Below are 6,337 nucleotides of genomic sequence, written 5' to 3'. Positions count from 1 at the left end.
AATAGTCACGCTGAGTTGAAGTAAGCGAGATTTCTAGGACAATAGCACACTATTCCAAGACGAATTGACTGACAGATCGAAAAGGACGAATAATCCATTAATAAGGACCACAATCATGAATACAGATCTCAAGATTCATCACACTGTTTAAGTCCACCTCGCTTACGGTAATTAATTTTGAAGCTGTATGAGTGGACCTTAATCTAAAGGATTTCTAATGTTGAATAAACAACTAAAAGTTTATCTCGGTTTAAGGACTAGTTTGATTTTTCTTTTTTTTTTTACAACTGTTTTCCTCGGCCCTACTCTTTTTACTTCTCTGTCTTTTTTGTTCCGCGTCACCCTTGAACGAAATAGGTTCTTACAAAGATGATAGTTGACAGATGGAATTGAAGATGGTGTTTGTAAGACTTGTAACTTAGGTAACAAACAACAACTCAAGAAATGGTCTATTGTTCTGGCTCAGCTTGTCACATTAAGTATTAAACAATAGTCCTTTTGTTCTTTGTAGTGCTGAGGGACTTTGGCCGAAGCGGCGCGAAAAAGTTCGTAACTAAGCGGAAAAAAAAATTTTTTTTGCCAAATCGCATAATTTTTTATCGGACGGTCGTCCGATTTTGTTATCACTCGTATGATTACAGACCGAATTGGACTGCACTCAGTCCTATTACTATTACTTATTATTCACACAACGAATTTAGTCTGACTTGCGTAGCGCGCGAGATTTGAACTGCTCTCCCACTATGAAAGATAAATGTGAAGTCGTGATTCGATAGTCCGTCGAGCGTGAAAGTGAAATATTCCCCCTTCAACTTTCTCGCTGCTGTTTTCTCCTCTCAAATATTCTTTTCGCTGTCTGCTTGAAAAATCATGATCGGACAGAGTAGACAGGGACTGCTCGTAGTTTATGACTACATGGCGTACGCCTCGCTTTCTTAGCTAAATGAATGCTCTCATCGTCAGTGCCTAGCGAAGTACGTATCTGGATAAATAGTTAAATATGTCTTTGACCAGTTTAAAGCAAGATAAAAGCAAACAGAGGCGACATCATAGTTGTAAGCTACCACCTTCTGAGCTTTAATATTGTTCACCTTTATGCAACCGTCGAACTTACCCGTCCTCTGCACCATCGTTATTTGCACCGAATTTGTCTTTCCTTCAGTCTTTCCGAGCTCTTAAATTTTTCTCTCGTATGCTGATCGGAAACTTCGACAAATCCCTCATGTGTTCTGAAGCTGTTGCGCCGTTGTTCAAAAATGGCCATATATGGTCACTTTTCGCTTGTCTAACAAAGCCTATTTTTATCAATGTTGAGCCACTTTTCTTGATTCTGCGTCACTCGCGAACAAAACAGGTTGTTACAAAAAGGATACTTGACAGACGTAATTGCAGATGGTGGTTGTAAGACTTGCAACTTAGGTAACAAACAACAAGAAAATAAATTTCGTCTGGCGGGTGGAAAGAGGAAACTCTTAGAACTCGGAGCAAATCTTCGAAGCACGGACAAGAGCCAACATTAGGGACCTGTTTAAACGTTCTCCGATACTAAAGAACTTTCCCCCTCAAGACAACTTCACAAAACGTTAATATGAAGTTGTGAGTTAAACAAAAACACAAAAAAAAGCAGAAAACATGCAGACTCCATTTCATACATCTTTTTATTGGGTCCATTACAAATTACATATAAACTTTCTAAGTATTCGTTTCATTAGTCATTCAGCTATAGAGCCAACAGCCCTCTGTCCGGGTTTAGTTTTAGGCCCAGACTTCGCCTCGCCTTGTTTTTTCAGAGCTAAGTACCAGGCAGGAATCAATGTGAATTGGTAAGAATTGTACTTTTTCCCGAAAATCTCTTTGAAGACGCAAAACGTAAGTTTTAGATGAAACGTACATTCTTAAGGACGTAGGTTATTCATTTGTATAAGCTTTGTCACGATAAATTGCTATCGAGTTTTCGTGGTTTGACAAGAATTTTGATATAAAACATTAAACCTTATTTTCGAAATTTCAATAAATATTTTGCCGAAAAAGAAACAACAAAGTATAAAGACGCCCCCCTCTCCCCCCATATTTGAAATATTTACTAACTATTGGCCACGTTTGCCACTAAATACGTTATGATACTGAATGATCCTAATTTTATCTCTTACTCCATTGGAAATAATCAGTAGTAATTGCTGTTACAGTGGAGCGCCCCAGTCCTCTAATCCTTTTTTCAATGTGCATAAAGGTTTTACCCTGATTACTTGGGATATAGTTATTAAAGCCACATCAATTGAGTTTTTAGATGATGAAAAATGTTCCTCGTCAAAATGCATGTATTGCATTTTTTTTGGTGCAGTTATTGTTATATTTATTATAGTATTTATCACCGAGAGGAAATAAATTCTCGAGATATCCACTTACACTTAAGTAGCGTTCATAACCATAGGATCGTATCGTAACTAAGGGAATAAAGTTTATATCGAAAATTTTAGGAAGAAATAGTTAAAGAGCGTCTTTTTAGACAAGTGTTAAACCTGGAATCAAATAAACACCACATCCCGTGGAATATATGTCAACATCGCTACAGTTTCCTTTCTAGCACCACTTACAGTAAAATGTCTATCCAATTGTGTCTGATTAGAATCTCAGAAATTATAGATTAAAGTAATTAGAGACCCCCCCCCCCCCCTCTCTCCCTGACTATAAATATTTTTTTCCACATTCTTTTTTTCTATTTAAAATATTAAAGTTCTATGTTAACATAAAACTATGTATATGATTGCTTGATTGGCTATTGGCTTCTGAAGTTGTCTCGCCGCAGAAATTAAGGCGACCTTGCCAGGCAAAACAACTTTGCCATTATAAGATCTCGGCTGACCTACCAGAGACCAGATTGCTAAACCTTCCCGTCGGTTTACAATGTTGTTTTATAACTTGCCTAGCTCTTCTGACAGAGACTGGTATGTTAAAGAGGACGGCGGCTGAGCACTTTTCCTTGTTCGACGTTTGAAACTAAGCATCCAGACTAGGTCCAGGTCATTCAATATTAATTAATTTTTATGCACATATAGGTGTTTGCAAACGTGAATTGAGCTCGTATTTGAAGCATTTGACCTAATGGCTTGTGATAAACTAGGGAAATTAAGTGAATGAAACAAAAGCGAAATTTTTGCTCTGACGAAAAGCCAACTCCCGAAACGTTAGCTTCAAAGCTTTCTACGGTGGCCAGTTTACATTATCAACTCAGTTGATAAAACCTAATTATCTTGTTATACTCTCCCACCGACGCAGCACCACAGTTTCTTTAGAAAGTAACCCCCTATTTATCTTTCTTAGTTTCATTTGAGTTTTATTCAGGACTTTGACAGCCGACGGCTTAATACAAGGTGACCGATAAGAAGAGGAATGAATAAAGGGGTAAGTTTCTAAAGAAACTGTGGTGCTGCGTCGGTGGGAGAGTATAGCAGGTAATTTAGTGTTAACAACTGGGTTGAAAACGTAAATTAGCCACCGTAAAGGGTAAAAAAGCGGACGTTTCGAGCGTTAGCCCTTCGTCAGAGCGATTCAAATATCGCTATCGCTCTGACGAAGGGCTAACGCTCGAAACGTCAGCCTTTTTACCCTTTACGGTGGCTAATTTACGTTTTCAACCCAGTTGTTAACACTAAATTACCCGGTAAGAAGAGGCTCGACTTTACCAGCGGCTATCACTTAATAAGCCTGTAATTAAGCACGCCGACCCCGACGACCCTAAATTCAGTTCGAAATACGGTGATTATTTTAGAAATTGATCTAAACGAATAATAGCACCAGAACAGCTGAAAATGAATGTCACTGTTGTTGATCGCTCTTGAAAGTCGATCTATCTATTGAATCTGGTACAAGAATACTACGTTCATCCCCTAAATCAGTCCTTACTATTCCTACCGTGAACTCTGTGACATACCGTCAACTTACGTTTTCTTTCCATGCACCTCCATTATGGAATAATCTCCTAAATTCTCCTAGAAGTGTTGTTTCGGTTTCGTCTTTCAAAGCTGCCTTACAAACATTTTTATGTCGGAATTTTGTTCTCTAAACTATGAGAACTGTTTCATATGTTCTACGTCTCTGGTGTTTTAGCTAGTTTGAGTTGAAGATTGATTTTGTAGTTGTGAGCGCATTGAGACTTGCAATGCGCACACTATAACATTGTTAGTATTATTATTAGCATCATTGAAAGAAACGTGAACTTGTCAATTTGGCAGCCCGTACGTTGAGCCGATGAATCCCTCTTCGTGCCTTAAGAACTTATGTTTCTGTAATGGCAACAAAATGCTTTTTTATCAAAATGTTTGAAGTTCAAATTAGTCAAGGTTTGAGTTGATATTTCTGAAATTACTGCATTACTGAACTTTGAGCTGAAAATCTGTCCTAAGGGTAGCGTATTACTTCGTTTTATAATTAAACGGATCAGACCGAGCAACACGGTGTCGATTACTTTAAACCTGCCTTTTGAAGTCGGAAAACTCATTTAAAGTACAAATATTTTCAAATTTAAAATTCATATTTGCGCATAGTCTTGCACGTGGAAAGAGCATTCAAACCACAAGAAATCTTAAGCGTCTTCTTTAGCTTCAATGGAATCAAGAAACACGTCATTTCACCTCCATTACCTAGGATATTATCTGTTCTGTCCAGATCGGCACGTGTGTCTTATGCTGGATCAAGTGATTCAGATACCATGCCGTTGATTTGTGATCTTCATTTTGTCAAGACATTTATTCAGGTTTTTAATCTAGAGAAAGTTACATTTGGACAGAAATGAAGTGTGCATCTTTCTCGCTGTGGTCCTTGTAAAGTTAATTTACAGGGTCAAATGTATAAAGGAAGAGCGTTATGCACATAGCACAGTGCAGTGCAAACCCTCAGTGGCAGCCGCCACGACAGTTCTTCTTCAGCGTGACCTTAATGGAAATGCGAGAAATTCGCACTTTATTGTAGGTGTAGTTATCACTTATTTGCTTATATCTCTTTTCATTCCTGTACATATTTTTTCAATGAATGAGTTGTCAGGGATCACCACTGCGCAAGCATGGCAAGGTGCTAGAATTAGATATCTAGCGAAAGTTTGTTTTGAGGTCCGAAAAAAAGACCTTAGAGAGAGAGAGGACGCTTTGCGCCGCTGTTTTATCAGAAGTGGGTTAAGATAATTTTGATAAGAAGGGAGTATAAGTTTTTGTTGGAACAACCACGAAATATATTATAAAATATACCGATAAACTTCTCTCCTTACGCAAGGGTCATTGGTCTCGAAATGTCACAAGATTAGCTCTAAATCATTAGGAAATAACATTCTTGCAACTTGAAATGTTTGCCCGGTCAACTCATTCATTAGCTTTCATAAATAAAGAGTGTTCACCAAAAGTGTGTTTTAAGCACACTCTGTCTTTCGTTTACCCTCTAAGCTCGTCAGAGAAGGTGAAGGTAATCGTAGAAACGTTATATCGTAGACTCTGGTTTCTGGTTACCAGAGGATTGGATCGGAAGGCAGTACTTGCTTTTATTTATGTTGTAAAGAAACCTAGCAACATGCTTATTAGTCACCTGCTATGTGCCGAATAGAGTTGCTATACTCCTTCTAACTTAATTTAAACAACAGAAACCAGACTTAACTCTAGCACCTGTCAAGAAAATCCTGGATGAAGAGACAGGCTTTAATTTAGAATCTTTTGCTTCTACCCTTGCCATGTTGAATGTAAAGCGGGCACTGCATTACACTGGTAGGCTTTACGACGAATTTGTTTTTTTTGAGAGCTGTCTTTTTATTTCCATTCAACGTTAAAATTCTCCCTCTTTCTTCCTCTCTCTCTCTCTCCATCTCTCTCTCTACATGCGTTGATTTCTGCTAATGTAAGGCACACTTGAAGTAGTTATTCATGGTTCTTGTTGTATTTCCCTTTCTCCCTCTCGCAGTGTCAAGCATAGGATGGAAATCAAGGAATGCAAGAGAGGGAAGAACAAACAATATGCGATAAGGTTGGTTTTCTAGTTTTGTAACAGATGAACTCATTCAAGTTTGTAAATCTCGTCAACGCCGAAAACTAACCAAAGTTGAAAAATAAAGAAACCTGCTGATGAAATCACACCAGTTTCTCTACGATCTCTTTTCTCTTTGGTCACCGTCTAATTAAGAAAATTATGAGTGATTTAATGCAAGTCACCTTAATTGCTACTTTTTTAAGTCCGTGTCAAAATACCTTATCACTGTTGGCAATATTTTGACCATCTTCCTGTCTTTCCAAATTTTAGGAAGTACTATCTGACAAGGAAATTAATTTGAAACTCTAAAATAGCTCATTTGAAACACTGG

The sequence above is a fragment of the Pocillopora verrucosa genome, chromosome 5 (genome assembly GCF_036669915.1).
Source record: "Pocillopora verrucosa isolate sample1 chromosome 5, ASM3666991v2, whole genome shotgun sequence".
NCBI classification, from domain to species: domain Eukaryota; kingdom Metazoa; phylum Cnidaria; class Anthozoa; order Scleractinia; family Pocilloporidae; genus Pocillopora; species Pocillopora verrucosa.
Note: the sequence above shows the minus strand (reverse complement) of the source record.